Raw genomic sequence first — 16,574 nt, forward strand, 5'->3', positions numbered from 1 at the left:
CTAGGCTACTCACTGTTTCCGAATAGTCATTCATTCTACCACTCCTGAAGTCAGTGCTCAAGCAACCAGACCGCATTGACTATACCGCAACTTGTGAAGTACTTGGGCAACCAGTGTCTATACTACAGAACCCCACTGGTGGTAAGATTTATACATGATAAATGGGGAAAATAACTTATTTTATATCATGTAAATATTTAATGTGATATACAATCGATTATTTCTTTGAGTAATCGTATATAATAGAGAAATTATCCTTAAAATGATCAAAATTCCACCATCCTACATTACTTATAAATACATAAACCGAAAGCCAAATAAAGGAATGAACCTTTAAAAGACAATACATAAAATAAAATCCTGTAGATTTATTGAGAATAATTACAGTAATAATTTATTAAATTTTACATTAAGTATACATTTGTAGTACACAATATATTTAATGTGAATACATAAACAAAAACTCTATATTAATTTAATTCTACTAATTGCATACCGTATATTAAAATAGTTTGAAATGTATATACACCTCATCAGTGTATCAATTTTAACAAGTTTTATTTAACATAAAAAAAAAACACACACTTACTTTGTAAGAAAAGTTCGAACAGAGTTGCAGCTTACAAACTCTTCCCCACACCCTAGTATTGTAGTTCAGAAGATGACTGTACCAATCACCGAAAACCAAGCAGCAGAATCATGCGTTTACTTACGTCCCCCCTCCCCTCAACACACACAAAATAAGTTAAACTTTTCTTGAAAAGTTCTCTGTCACCTTCATCTAAGAATATATTTAGCGATACGAAATAGGTATATTATACATTACTTTAGAATCTGAAGTGTGATTTAACTGCCATAAATTAAAACTAAGCATAATATACCCGCAAATTAGCTTAAATGAGTACCATACACATCACACGAAGCGAGCTACGCCAATAAAAAAATCACAGTCAATAAGAATTAATCAGATCTTCAGTCTATATTTTTAAATTGGTGTTATGTTGACGCTATGAACTTTGGACTTCCTATACTACATGTCTCTATGCCAAACACACTATATATAAAACGTTTTTCGTCGAATCTGCAAATTGAGCAAGCCGCGCGCTAATGATGGGAGGCTGATGATAGTTTATCACATAGGAAGACACTGAAATGCTAGGTGAGTCACAACACTTTATTCCTTTTTCTGGGATTCATCCTTACTTACGGTCAAATTTGGTACCGTCTATGTAGTACCTGTGTGCGGCGTACCTTGAAATCATCTCGGTTGATAGCCTCCAAACACAGTGGACTCCTAAAATAAACCAATTGTTGTAAAATTACTATTTGTAGCATGTGTGACAAAATTTAAAAACGAAAGATATCTCAGAATCAAGGTTAAGTCAAACGAAGCGTTTTATGCGGGTTTTGTATCTTACCTCAGGCTATCCAAAATACTAAAACATTGTTTCCTATACTTTTGGAAGTTATATACTAAATATCTTTATAACTATCACTCAAATTGGGTGAATAAAGTTATAGTGTAAATATAGAATTGAAACTATGATCCAAACTTAAAATAATGATATTACAGAACACAATAAACTTAACTTAGGATGAAAATGGAAACTGTAGATGCATGAGTATTACTGAGCGAAGGAAGGAAAGTAACTCAGCTGGGTTACGAGTTTGACAGAGTTCATACACAGAAATCATTCGGTGTTTTATATTTCCTGCTTCGACTTAAAAGATAAAGAAGATAAGCTCGCTTTAAAAAGAGTTAAAAAGAAAAAAAACTTCTAAAAGATTTAATTTATTCTGAATTTTTGTTCAGTATTTGTAAATAAATAATGAAGAAAACCGACACAGAGCTTGCCCGCTGGACTCTGGTGCCCAAATCCCAACTCCGCCATATGCATGCCTGCCATAAAGTAATAGAGATATAAACTTTTTTTAAAAAGTGCAGATTAAGCCTAGCATAATATTTACATTTTTTTTAACGATACCTACAGTATGGCGCTAAATTCGTCGTACAAAAGCAGAGGAGTGTTTCCTGAGAGTAAAACGAACAAAAAAGTTCCAATAAACTTAGGGCGAGAAGCCCATCGTTCACGTGTTATAGGCTGCCGAAAACATGAAAAAATCAATTCTAAAGGTCCATAGCTCCAAAACTATGGGACCTACCAAAGTCGGGTCAAGACTTCACTTAGGAACTAATATATGCTCTATCCAAAAATACATGTTTCAGAATCCTAAGGTACTCACGCAACAATTTTTATGCAGGTAGTTGGAGAGTACTTTATATCATAGGCCTGTAGTCAAACTCCCTCTATAAACATTGTTGTGGAAGCACCTCCGGATTCTGAAACACGCATTTTTGGATAGGGAAGTCTTGACCGGACCAAGGTAGGTCCCATAGTTTTGGAGCTATGAACCTTTAAAGTTCATTTTTTCATGATTTCAGCAGCCTATAACACATAAACGATGGAGTTTTCGCCCTATGTTTATTTGATTTTTTTTTTTAACTCTCAGGAATCACCCCTCTGCTTTTGTACACCGAATTTAGCGCCATACTGTATAAATTAATAAGGTAGAAGTATATGTGGTCCTTCTCACTATGCTCACTTATAGATATATCTTAAAGGCTAGTGATAAATAACACCAGCCCTCTGCTCCTATACCACCCTGTGATACCGGAGCAGGACGTTTGGGCGCGAGATGTTTGGACGCAAAGCCGTATATCTAAATAGGTTAATCTACTTAAATGGGTTATAATGTACTTCAAAAATAGAAACCGGATGATTACGTACTAAAAGCCTTAAAAATAGGCATTAATATCACTAAAACTCAAAAAATAACTGCACAACCTAAAATTAAGAAGTTCGGAAAGGTTAAATTTGATCCTCATTTTCTTTAAAATGCCATGGCAAACAGTCACTGAAAGTCTCAGTTGCAACAAATGCTTAATTTAGTTCTAATATATATATATATATATATATATATATATATATATATATATATATATATATATATATATATATATATATATATATATATTGTATAGTGCAGAAAAAAATGGGTCTAATTATTTTGTTTTTAGAATGATATATCCTAATTTCAGGAAAATCGGAGACAATGACCTTCAGAAACTTTTTCAGCATGAATCTATATTGGGCTAAAATAAAATTTGCTGTAGGCATCCTACAACACCACAAAGTAAACTTCTGTGAAGTTATCTTTACAATATCTCTAACGTAAAGGATATTCATAACTTCATAGCAATTCATTACACTGCATTACTGCTTATTACTACGTATTTGCAACACAGATAATTGGAAAGGAAACAACAGTGAAATCTAATATACCTATTGAATAATTTGCTTTGTCTTATGTTACAATTACCATGACATTAACATTCCATGACGGAATTATGGGCCAAATCCAGCATTATTCTGCAATGTCAACAGTTTCAAAATTCTGTACGGCGAATTCTTTTATCAGCTTGAATATATTTTCTTCTTTCAGTTCAGATGATCTTGAGTTTAACGTCCTGTGAATAGCGAGGCTATACAAAACGTGAACCTACTGATTAACGTGGAATCCGAACCACGACGTGAGCTCTCGTCGGGAATTTTCTTCTTTTCTTGGGCGGATCGTCTTCTTGAAGCATTGTCTCGTGTCCTGCTTCTCTTCTTTTCTTCGAAATGCATCAATAAAGCGCCAAATCAACCAATGTCGTTCCTTTACGTTCGATATATTATAAAGAACAGAAGTTTGTTTATTTTGGGGTGTCACTGGCTGCCTACAGTAAATTCTATTTGACCCATTCTTCCTATTTAAATGTATAGTTAGTGCCTATTTCTATGAAAATTTATTAATATTATAGTGTCTCAACTTTCTATCAATACAATAGTCTCAACTATATGGTTTAATGGGCATATCGAATAATAATAATAAAACATTCAATAAATACTCACTTCCTGAACTACCCAATACATAGCATAAAGAACAGCTATGTTCATTCCAAAACCAGCTCGTAATCATTTTTTCTGATCTCTCGGAACAGGTCAGTACTTAATAAACATTTCTTACGTTTTGTACCATGTGTTTTAATAATCTATTATAGAAAAAGAAAATGCAAAAAATTAAAATATGTACAGTATTTTACAAATTTTAAGTCACATCTTTATAGTAACTAAAAATTAATGAGAAACGTACATTGTTTTTAACTTAAATTAAATATCTGAGTTCCAATTGAGGCAAAAATAAATAAATAAATAATAAAATTGTACCATCGCCATCTCAGATATTGTTCAAACTTTTTTTTAATAGGAACTAGACATGTTTTTAAGGGACCCGTTTTTTTTTTTTTGTCGAAAAAAATCCCACCAAGTAATGGACCATCAAGGACGGGGAGTACAATTCATGAATTGTAGAAAACGTGGAAAATGGTCAAATTCGGAGCCTCACAATTCAGCAATGGAGACATGTAGAGTTATAATTCTTGTTGTGGTATGCACATAGGGATATGAATAAACTATATTTTATTATAGTTTGGTTTGCGCATGCGTATCTTTAGGTACATAAATTAACAAATGAACGTAAGTTTGTGAAAAGTCGAAGTTTATGCTTTTTTTCGAGTACTTCCGGTTCGAATTTTAAATTCTGTTTTCACGGTTGGTAAGACCTAGTTACCCGCTTCCCCCCCCCAAAAAAAAAGTATCGCTTCTGTGTGCAACCGTTTTATCGCAAAAAATTCGAGAAATCGTCACATTTTCAAAAATCGTCATTTTCTCAAAAACATCATAATTTCAAATTCTTAAATTTTGTCAGATGGTTCAACTGTACATGAATAATAAACACACCAAATAGCATTCTCGACCTATGCTTCATGAATGAACTACAGCCTTTTGAAGTTAGCGAACTTTCGTTAACTTTGAAGTCACAGTTTGCAACAATGAAAGTGGAAAAATGCTACCGCAAAGCACCGTGTAAAATTTCAGGACAAAAATTCTATTTTGCTGCATGTGGACTTCGCTTAAATTGGACTGTTATTCTGCAAAGGGAAGTTCAGAGTGATCACTGGAGAAACGAGCAAATCTCCTTCTTTACGGGAGTATGTTATTATTATGAAACAACTGACAGTTTTGCCGTAATAAGCGATGACAAAGCACACGATTCGGCTCGTACTCATAGCCATGAATAAGATTCTAAAAATACTCGAAGAAAAGCGAAAATATGCGTTATAGAAAAAGGTTCGAGTACGTGAAAATAAGTGTCTACAATTTAATAAACCGTTTCAGTGATTTCTGATGGTGCTGCATTCCACTTTAAAAATTGCTTTCAGATGTCCAAGATGCAGACAGGTCCAATAAAGCACTGGCTTTTCAGTGAAACCGGCCGTGGTAAGGGTCTCTGCGACGTATTGGGGAGAGGGGGGATAAGAATGTGGCAACACGGGAAAACGAAAAACAGATTCACAGTATTAAACCAGCAGAAAAATTCGTGAGTATAGTGCAAGTACCAACTCCGGGTGTTACTCTCGTCTTGTTGCCAAAAACCGAATTCGACAATTTAAAAAAAAAAAAAGTGGGAAAGTGTGCGACCGGTAACTGGTATTTATCGAAGTCATCTTTGGCTTTTATGGCAGTAACGGGTCACCATGGACTAACTTCATGCTTTCCCCAAAATCGAGCCTCTGCAATTCAAAGTGTAGATTTAAGAAATTTGCAAAAATTAACTTTTGTTACATACATATATAATAACCAGTGATGGATAGCAGAAATATTATCAATAAATCAAATATTACACGAAATTGCAGTGTTCTTTGTGTTTCCAGGAGGCGCGGTGGCTCAGTGGTAGAGCGTTCACCTCCGGTGCTTGGGGTCCTTGGTTCGATCCCAGCTCGCGCCGTGTGGACTTTGTGGTGGACAAACACCGTGCTGGTGGGTTTTTCGGGGTTCTCCCGTTTCCTCCCACTTTCTTCATTCCACCATTTCACTCATTTCTCATAATCACTGTCTCCTTTAACCTAACCGGCATAAACGTAAGACGTAAAACTCCCAAGATATCATTCCATTATTTTTTCTTTGTTTCCACATGGACCTTCAACAGGGTACAGGTTTCCAGAAGAGAATATAAGTGTTTTGTGACTATCGACAACGTGCTACGAGTTGTGAGTGCACCTACACCTATTGGAGCATCTGCCATGGTTACATGCTATTAGCGAAGAAGACACTAAGTAAGCAAATAATTACTTCAGAGTGGAAAAAATCAGTGAAACTTTGTTTCGTAATTGTAATTTACACCTCAGGTTACATCGGTTTAAGAAAACGGAGTAGGGGAGGATCATCTTATTATTTGAGAGAGCCTTTTTGATCAAAATAATAAAAAGGAGCCAGGAGAAACTTTTATTCTTTATTTAATGAATGTGAACCACAAACATCATTAAATTGTTGTACTTTCATTGTTTTCAGTGTTGCCAACGGTGACATTGAAGTTAATGAAACTTCGCTAACTTCAAGAGGCTGTAGTTCATTCATGAAGCATTGGTCGACAATGCTATTTGGAGTGTTTATTATTCATGTAAAGTTGAACAATTTGACATTTCAGGATTTTAAATTATGGTGATTTCGAGAAAGGTGACTTTGACAATTTGACGGTTTCACGAATTTTTTGCGACAAAACGGTTACACACACAAGCAATACAATTTTTTTTCGAGAAGCGCGTAACTAGGTCTTACCTACCGTAAAATAGAATTTTAAAATTCGAACCGGAAGTGCTCGACGCAAACTTCGACTTTAGAGATAAACTTACGCTCATTTGTTAATTTATGTACCAAAAGATACGTATGCGCAAACCAAACTATAATAAAATATATTTTATTTATATCCCTATGTACACTCATGTCCAAAATGATTGTCGCATATCTATAACGGTCTTCTTGTAAGAATATAATTTGATAATGATTTTGCAGGGTACTACTGATACTGATACTACATGTATAATCGGGAAATGTATACTCGTAGTAAATTTCAGAAGAAAAGAATTACAAACACGAAAATTAGAATGAGTAGAACAAAATGTTGCTAAATGGACAAGAAAGTTTTATTTTCGTTTTATTGTTCTTATTTACTGCTCTTTTGACATGAAATTTGCCACATACATCGTCTTTCCCGATTATACACATACTAACATTATAAGAAATACCGGACGAATTCGTTATCAAATTATATTCCTACAACAACATATTTATAGACATGCGACAATAATTTTTGTCATGAGTGTACATACCACAACAAGAATTATAACTATATGTCTCCATAGCTGAATGGTGAGGCTACGAAGTTTACCATTTTCCACGTCCTCTAAAATTCGTAAATTGTACTTCCCGTTTTGATGGCCCATTACTTGGCGGGAAAATCTTTTCCGACAACAAAAAATACGGGTCATTTATAAAACATGTCTAGTTGCTATAAAAAAAGTTTCAACAATATCTGAGATGGTGATGCTACTTTTTTTTGGCTGAGTTGAAATGGAAGACGCAAACCATTATTTATGTTATTTATATGTTGATTCATTTTGCAATAGCAATCTACATGTAACTATATATCGGAACCTTATATCTATTATATTTATCATAGGTAAAAATACGTAATGCATAGTACTCCGTAAGGAAGCTATTATGTACTCAAGGCATTATGTAAAGTGATGATGCAGAACCACAGGAGTAAAGTAAAGCTCTATTAGATGTAAGGCATAGTTGTATGGGATATAAAATTTTTACACTACCCTCGGTTACGTGCATATCCACCGTCGCTGACATGCCCGCTCCATACGGAAGCACACCAAGCTCATCCTGCTACGCCCTTGTGCTCACTCTGTTAATAAAATTCGTGCTTTTCAGTGGCTATCTAGCACTGGTTGGTTCGTATTTTTCGCACTGTCGTTCTATCATTGCTTTTTTTCATGGTAATCTTTACTTTCAATTTTCAATACATACATATTTGCGCCTGATTTACATAAGAGTTGTACTTCTGCACTTCTCAAGCACAGAGTTAAGTTGTTCTAAAGGAGAATATACTTTCGGAAAAAAGAACAGGTTACAAATACAAAACATACCTAAAATATAAAAACTTACTCTTTTCTTTATCATAGCACTATTATATTCTAGATTCCTCGCCCAACTAAATGAGGATTTCACTTACGAAGTATCAATAACACTAAAACTGTATTCTGTAACCATAGCCGCCCGCTGCAGGGAGCACTTGCTTTAACAATGGATTTTCCTAATTAGTATTAAAATATGCTAATTTTTTTTATTCACATACAACAGTTAGTGAAGTTAGTAGTGAGTTGTAATAATTGTTTTTTTACATTAAATATTATGTGGTTCTAGGTATTTGTATCCGCGTCTTTGCTTGTATGTCGGTCATTTTGCCCACTCCCCTCTGTAAAAAAATCCTGTGGGAGTTACTATGTCTACATTTCCCTTTAAAACTCGCTTATATACTACATATACATCTATATAGCAACTAATTTTTAATAAATATGAATATATTTATGCCAACCACACGATTAAATTAATCGAGAGCCGTAACTAGCATACACTAGTGTATACACTTTAATTGGTTAGTGCATCGCATAAACGACAATGACAACTAGCATATCTGAGGATGTTTCATACTGTGACCAGAAAAATTTACTTCGAAATATCCCATACTGCAGCTAATTTAATATTATATATGAATTTCGATACTCGAAAAGAAAGATCAATTGAGACGTGTTAATTTATCCTGAATAACTGAGTCCCGCAACCAAGGAAGAGGGGTTAAAATAACTAATTGTCTATAACAGCCCAAGTACCGGCAATAATTAAGTGCAATGAGCAATTACAAAGACGAGACGGCTATTTTTACCGCAAAACTGTACAGCTGTTATTCCTTTTGCTTAATGTAACCAAGTAAGTTGGTTAACACCTTTTGACAATTTTCTTTGGTAACTAAAGGTCAGAAGGTATAGCGTCATTGGCTTCCGGCACTTGGACCTGCTCGTCACTGGAGGTGTGGTAAGAGGATAGCAAATCACCAGCCACCATTCACTGCGCTCAGCGAGCCACGAGTAACCAAGCTCACAACTCCCCATAAACGTCACTACAACTTTTCACGAGAAAGCAACGACGTTATACCTTCCGTACTATACTAATCCAGGAAAAGGCAAAGTGTAGTATCACTGAGTACTACTCGGTTACTATTCGGCTACACGACTTCTAGCGTAGTTTTAACCGAAATTCGACTATCAGCAGCTAAGTTATCATTTAATTATTACTCTGCACACGAAAAGAAAAAAAGTTCATATGGACCCGTGGTCAAACGTCTATAGTTACAGGCTGCCGAAAACGTGCGAAAAGGAAATTTAGAGGTCCAGAGTTCCACTAGTGTGAGACCGATTTCAATCGAATCAACACATTACTTAAGAGCTAGTACGTGCCCTATCCAAATATCCATATTTCAGAATCTTGCGGCACTTACACATTAATTTTTATAGAGCCAGTTGAGGAATACTCAGAAAAGTTGAAGTGCTCATAAACTGTCCATTGATACGCAAGCACCGCAGAATTCTGAAACATGGGTATTTGAATAGAGCACATACTAGTTCTTAAGTGATGTCTTCCTTGACTGCGCTCGGTCCCACACTGAAGCTATAGATATTTAAAGTTTATTTTCTTATGTCTTTGACAGTCTATAGCTTCGAAAAGTATGGACTTTTTACCACAGGTCCATATGAACTATTCCTTTGCTCTGATGTGACAAATCACCTCTGTAGGTTTGATGCTTTAAATTTTTTTTACACCCTATATATATACCAGGGTTGGCTGGTTTAAACCAAGGTGGTTTAAACCAGCTGGTTTTTTCAAAAAAACCCAACTGGTTTAAACCAAAAAACGAAAAATGTTCGTAAAAGTGTAAGTGTTTGTAGAATCTTGATGAACACACATTTGTGGGTTATCACGTTTCACTCCCATATATTATTCGTGTTATATTCAGACCTGAATTCCTCATTCATTACTCAAAAAGATTATACTACAAAAGCAACTTTTTTTAAGTTTATAAATGTTTGTGATTTTTTTGTAGTTGTTATTATTGTTATGTAATTGCAATTAAAGAAAAATTCTAAATATTGTTTCGTTTCAATATTTACTATTGATAAAATACTTCGAAATGCCGTACTTTGTGTGTGTGTGGGGGGGTCATACAGACCCCACGAGAGGCATTTAGTGAAATGAGAACTATTTTTGGTATCTATTTATGTATAAATGAGTCTGAGCCAAAGTGGACTCAAATAATTCGTATCTTTATTCACTTTTCTTACTGATATGCAAATTAAGTCGTTGTATTTCTTTAATTTGGACCAATAAAAGTCATTGTTAACTAACTTGAACTAAGTTAGTTCTGTACTCCGTAGTACTTAGAAATTGTCCATATGTAATTCTCTATAATAGTTTTACTTTTGCAACTGTTTATCTTTTTGCTCTTCCGAAATTACTCTTGACAATTATATCAAGAAGCATGTAAAGATCAGTTCAACGTATTTTTATCAGGATTCCTTCGTGAGTGAGTCGGCAGACGTATCGCATTTGTGGCCAATTAGTCCTGGTTCCGAGTTCAAATGGAGGACAATTTCTCTGGGATGTAACTCGAGAAGCGGTTTTTATTCCGCTTTAAGCTTATGTGATCCCTTCCAGCATAACCCGGTTGTTGCATAATAACATCAAGATGAAACAAACTTACTTCTGTCCATATATGATATGAATATATAGAGCAAATTATTTAAACCAAACAAACCTGGTTTAAACCAAAAAACCGTTTTTTTTTCAATAAAAACCATGGTTTTTGCCAACCCTGATACATACTAATATAAAAAAACGTGGAGAAAGTTATATTGTTTACTGTAACGGTTAGTGACATAACCAAGAAGGCAGCAATCTTATAGAACACAGGAACGTCTTCCCATTTAGCTGTAATAAAAACAGAAAACAACGTGCCCTGCGGAGCACTAACCCGTCTCCACTCGCTAACGCTCACTCGGCATTATTATGTGAATTAAATGTAAAACTTTGGTAAAGAAAGAAACCAATTATTACACTTTTAGCCAAAGCTCACGTTCACGCCTCAAGCTGCGGCTCACGCTCATCACGTTGTCCATCATAAACTCACACAGCCTAGGATCGAACTAGGGATATTGATGAAAGAATCGGTGAAAAGAAAATGTGAAGGGAAAAAGAAAACCCACGCTCATCACGTTGTCCATCATAAACTCACACAGCCTAGGATCGAACTAGGGATATTGATGAAAGAATCGGTGAAAAGAAAACTCACGCTCATCAGGTTGTCCATCATAAACTCACATACTCTAGGATCGAACTAGGGATACTGATGAAAGAATTGGTGAAAAGAAACTGTGAAGGGAAAAAGAAAATTCACGCTTATCACGTTGTCCACTAAAACTCACATACTCTAGGAACGAACTAGGTTCATTGAGAGATCTACTATTTAATACCGTGCCTACAGCCCCTCCACCCCCCAATTTCACACTCAGTTGAATAAACTGTGTCTGTGTAACGTAATTAACTGACAAATTACACTTGTTCTAATACAAAAAGAAGAAATGAATATCGTAATCTGAAAATACATAGTACTGCCCACTGATTTAGTTACTAGTGTGTGTGCATTTCGGGCACGTAGTCTCACGTTCGATTCCCTGCGGGAGAGTACAAAAATGTGATTTCTTAATTATTTACGTTCATTCTTCATCCATCTCGTTTAGCATAAAGAGTATAACTATGGAACGTTATCTGAACATACATAGTTCACTCACCTTTTCTTTATCATGATCCCTTTCTATTTTTAGAGCTTGTCTTTCTTGCTTCAGCTTACATTCCATTTCTTGTTTCGACGTCTTAAGATCCCTAATGTTGCATTCCAGCACTTTGTTCCTCGCATGACAACTAGCTAGTTCCATTTCCGCTGTTTCTAACCTTTCAGCTAAAACTGAAAATATAATAATAAAAATAAATATTATCATTTTCCTAAATTTGCTTTCTGTATAAATATGTAAGAATTCTCAAGGAAGTATTGTGACCTGCTTACCCAACGCAACAGAAGTAAGCATTCTACAAATGAACCACCGTGATCCCCACGTCTTGTTTAGACTACATGGCATAAGCGTTAAGATATAAAACAAACGTTTCATTTGAAGTTTTACAACCCCAAGCAATAGTACTATTTCCACCAGTTGAAGAAAGACACACGCCGCGTTTTCATTTTAACTTTTACGATAATTAACATAGAACAAACGAAAAACAAATAAACAAATGCCGATCGAGTCGAATTGTAGAAGATTCGCTACGTTCGTTTCTATAATTAACAACTAAAACCACGATGCGTAACTAGATCAAACACAACAATAATTTGTCATCACTTATGGAAATTCCCTTTCTTGTATATATATATATATATATATATATATATATATATATATATATATATATATATATATATATATATATATATATATTTAAAAAAAATAAAAAGAACAGCCCGTTCTGCATTGTTACTACGCCTATATCTGTATTTTGACTTGTTAATTTTATTCAGCGTAATAACAGAACTCAAAGTGAAAGACAATATACGCCAGATAACAAGTATAAAGTACTGTCCTAGCTCCACATACTCAAATTCATTACATTTCAAATCTTTGATCAGTAAATTCATTCTCAGCAACTAAAGTATTTCTTACGGGAAGAGTTATATTACTGGGCGAAAGACACTTTAGGAAGGCTTACTTGTTACGGGTGTAAATACGCGTTCGAAGGAATGCCATTGAAACAGTTGTGATATAAACACCAACCAACATGGGTATGTGGTTGCCACTAAAAACTACAAATGCTACATAATCGAGTCAGGACGAGCGCAACAAGGAATGGGGCAGCGTGAATTTGCGTCCGTAAGGAATATGTGCGTCAGCGAGGGTGCATATTCGCGTAAGCTAATGATTACGTAAAGACTAAAAATCATCATATATTGTTATTAGTTACCAGGGTTGGCCAAAACCATGGTTTTTATTGAAAAAAACTTTTTTGGGGGGGGTTTAAACTTTTTTTTGTTTAAACCAGTTTTTTGGTTTAAATAATTTACTCTATGTATTCATATTAAATATGGACAGAAATTAGTTTGTTTTCCCTTGGTGTTATTATGCAACAACAAGGTTATGCTGGAAGGGGTAACAAGCTTAAAGCGGAATCCAAACCGCTTCTCGACTTACATCCAAGAGAAATTGTCCATTTGGACACGAAACCGGGACTAATTGGTCACAAATGCGATTGCCGACTCACTCACGAAGGACTTCTGATAAAAATACGTTGTACCGATCTTTACATGGTCCTACTTGTTAATATAATTGTCAAGAGTAATTTCAGAAGGACAAAAAGACAAACAGTTACACAAGTAAAAACATTATAAAGAATTATATATAAATCGGTAAACTCCCGCCTTAACCATTAGGAAAATTCTGTTATTACTATACATGTATCTGTATGTAAAATTTTAAGGTCAACGGATCATAATCACTACGCTAAAATTGAAGTATTAAATTACAAATTGGTATGTATATATCATTCAATAAAATTAAAACCAAGTCAAATCCAAGCTGATGTTGGAAGCTACGTAGGCACTTGATAAATTTGGCAATTTCTATCAATATATTTAAGCAACCTTGGCTTCTTTATAAAACAACAGGCATTCATTCAAGTAGAAATATATCATTTGGTTTCATTTCGTATGTTTAGGCTTAACATCCTTATGAAATACCAAGTTTATCACGGAGAAGACTTCTGCTTAGAGGGACACCTCGAATCGTTACTTGGTTTACACTTCAAAGATGGGTTGTAGTTCGACCGAGAATTAAACACGGGACCCCTTGATTAAAGGGTGGAAAGTAGATAAATGTAATGCGGATGGTTTGATATGTGGAAACGTCACCATGAAGTTCACACGATTTAAAGCATTTTTCGTTTTTTTTTTCTTTTTTTGGTTTAAACCTGTTGATTTTTTTTGAAAAAAAAAACAGCTGGTTTAAACCAGCCAACCCTGTTAATTACACACTGCACTGTTAATTGCACACTGAAATAAAAGTAGTACTCCTTTTGTAAATTTTGCAAATCTATACGGACCTAAAATAGTACATTCCCACGTAAATGTAAACTAAAACAAATACATTACAATACAAATTAAAATCAAGTTCTATAACCTCTACTGTTACAAAAAATACACCGCTCGTTCTGCCATAAACTACTACAGCGCTCATCCCGGAAAGTTAAAATTTGACTCTGTTCAAGAATGTATATAAGTAATCAAAATATAAGGAATGTGAATATGGATGAAATAATCAGATGAAAATCGTAATCTGACGTGTAAGTTTTAAAACGTAATTCAAAGTATACGCTTGTATTTACATACTGCACAAGGAAGCCACCATGAACTCAAGTTATGAAGGCAATGTTCCAGTAAAATACAACTTCTTAATTGCTTTTTATATGCGAGAATAAACCATTAAAATGTACAGGAGAAATATGTAAATTGTTCTATTTTTCAATATCACTCTTTACTCGCAGTCGCATCTACACTTTGCTGCCTCCTCTACCTTTACCGTTCTGATTCAGACAGCACTAGTGCTTGCTAGTTCCCACACAGCACGGGTCATTTTGAACTGTAGCATGGTGTATATCCGAACTCTACGACACTATATTTATTCGCACAAAGCTAAAGCCTTCCTAGACTGAATCTGCTTCGAGAAATGTAGCTCTTCACTTTGAAAATATTCTCTAAGCTAGTAAACAGTGAATTTTCCGATTAAAGAAGCTAACATAAATATTGGCAGTATCTGACCTAAAATAGAATAGCGCAGTATACGTTAATACATTACTGCTGCTGTATTCTGACAACTCATCTCCACTTTGGGTTAGTTTATCAACCTAAAAAGAAAAGAAAAAAACTATGGAAGTTTACCAGATCTTTCAGTGTTAAGCAGATTTATTCTGTACATTACGATTAATTTTATTCTCGCCTTATGTAATTGACCCCACATTTTATTACCCAAGCCTGGCCCTTGCAATCAGGAACCTCAAATTAGAACAGAAAAGACGGTGCAGTTTTACTATACGGATCCACACATTGTAAAATGTACAGAAAAATTTTGGAAAGTGTTTAATTTGCCCATTTTATGTTGAGAACAGAACCCAACGAATCCCTGGGGGAGGGGGGAGCTTCTAACCTTTCTACGGCTACTCCTAATACTGCATACACTATGGATCCGGATAGTAAAACTGCACGGAATAGACTAATCTATAGTTTGCTTTCTCAGACTCATTGCACACTCATTTCCGTTTACATTAACTTTACACTTTATGCTCACAAGATACTTTATCGAAAATATCTCCAACGTCGATATCTACCTTCCTCTGCTGATGGTTCTTCCTTTTTCTTTTTCCGTAATTGTCTTTGGCCATCACTATCCCCTTTCCTTTTATTTAAGAGGTCGAATGTGTCGTCAAAATTTAGTTTGTGGCTATAGGTCTATTCGGAAAAGTATTTTCAGTACCTACATAGCTACTGAATCGATCCATTAACTTCCCTATAGATCTCGTATCAGAAGTCAGAGAATACATGATTCCTTCTTTCAGATAACTCTTCGCTTCACACAACTTAACTTGACAGTATTTAAGCTTCATACATTATTTTCCTGTACTTTACTTCACCGGATAATAATTGGTACAGTATAAATCCTGCTTAACACTCAGAATAAAATTTTTAAAATACACACGCACGACACAGGAACATACGAAAATTCCAATGATGCCAGGCCGGCAAAGAACATTCCTTTATATTGTATCTCAATCTTCACTAATAATTAAATTCGTATTTCAGGATCAGCCCATGTTTCAACTGAAAATATCACAGCATACATAGCCCATTTTATGTCGTGAACAGAACTATACCAACCTCTGCGTGACTTCAAAGGCGGCCAAATGAAACACTACTTTTGCGTTGCAAATCGGTATGAAAAGTGGCTCCAAGACTGAACGTCCTGTGGAGAGTCAATTTCAGTGATGTCACAACTATAACGTGTGATGCTAATTTCTGTATTCAGAGACACCTTAATGAAGCAAGCAACGTTCAATATCAAGAAGCGCCAGCCACGACTTCCCCGCAGAGCTGTCCAAACATATTAAGAGGAAAGAGATAACTTCCATCTGAAAAATGGTAAGCACTGAACGCGACCATCTGTACCGTAGCCACCATTATATGGTGGCTATATTGTACTGTCAAAATAACTTGTGTGTTTTTCACTGACCATCACACACGCACAAATATAACTATACATTCACACACACTCTTCTGTCATGAATTATTTGTGTAAACATATGCCAACAACTAAAAGGTTTCTGAGGAATATTAACAAACTATTTAGAATAATTGTGTAACCCTGAAGTAAGTATATTAGAAAATTTAAGTTGCAAATTTGATATCTACAATAA

At 35.0% G+C, this 16,574-nt stretch overlaps 1 long non-coding RNA gene across 2 annotated transcripts; it reads right to left on the reverse strand.

Annotated features, from left to right (window-relative positions):
* Nucleotides 1-1,207: 1,207 nt before the first annotated feature.
* LOC145684677 (uncharacterized) lies at nt 1,208-15,710 on the reverse strand. Of its 2 annotated transcripts, XR_014131357.1 has the most exons (4): nt 15,492-15,695; nt 11,858-12,030; nt 3,957-4,096; nt 1,208-1,294 (listed from the first exon to the last, which is right to left on the reverse strand). It is a non-coding gene; the product is annotated as an uncharacterized LOC145684677 (long non-coding RNA). The 2 variants fall into 2 exon arrangements; XR_014131358.1 differs by lacking the exon at nt 3,957-4,096 and having other exon boundaries at nt 15,492-15,710.
* Between the last annotated feature and the right edge of the window lie 864 nt (nt 15,711-16,574).

This window comes from Thermobia domestica, chromosome 5 (assembly GCF_964235325.1).
Source record: "Thermobia domestica chromosome 5, izTheDome1.hap1.1, whole genome shotgun sequence".
NCBI classification, from domain to species: Eukaryota; Metazoa; Arthropoda; class Insecta; order Zygentoma; family Lepismatidae; genus Thermobia; species Thermobia domestica.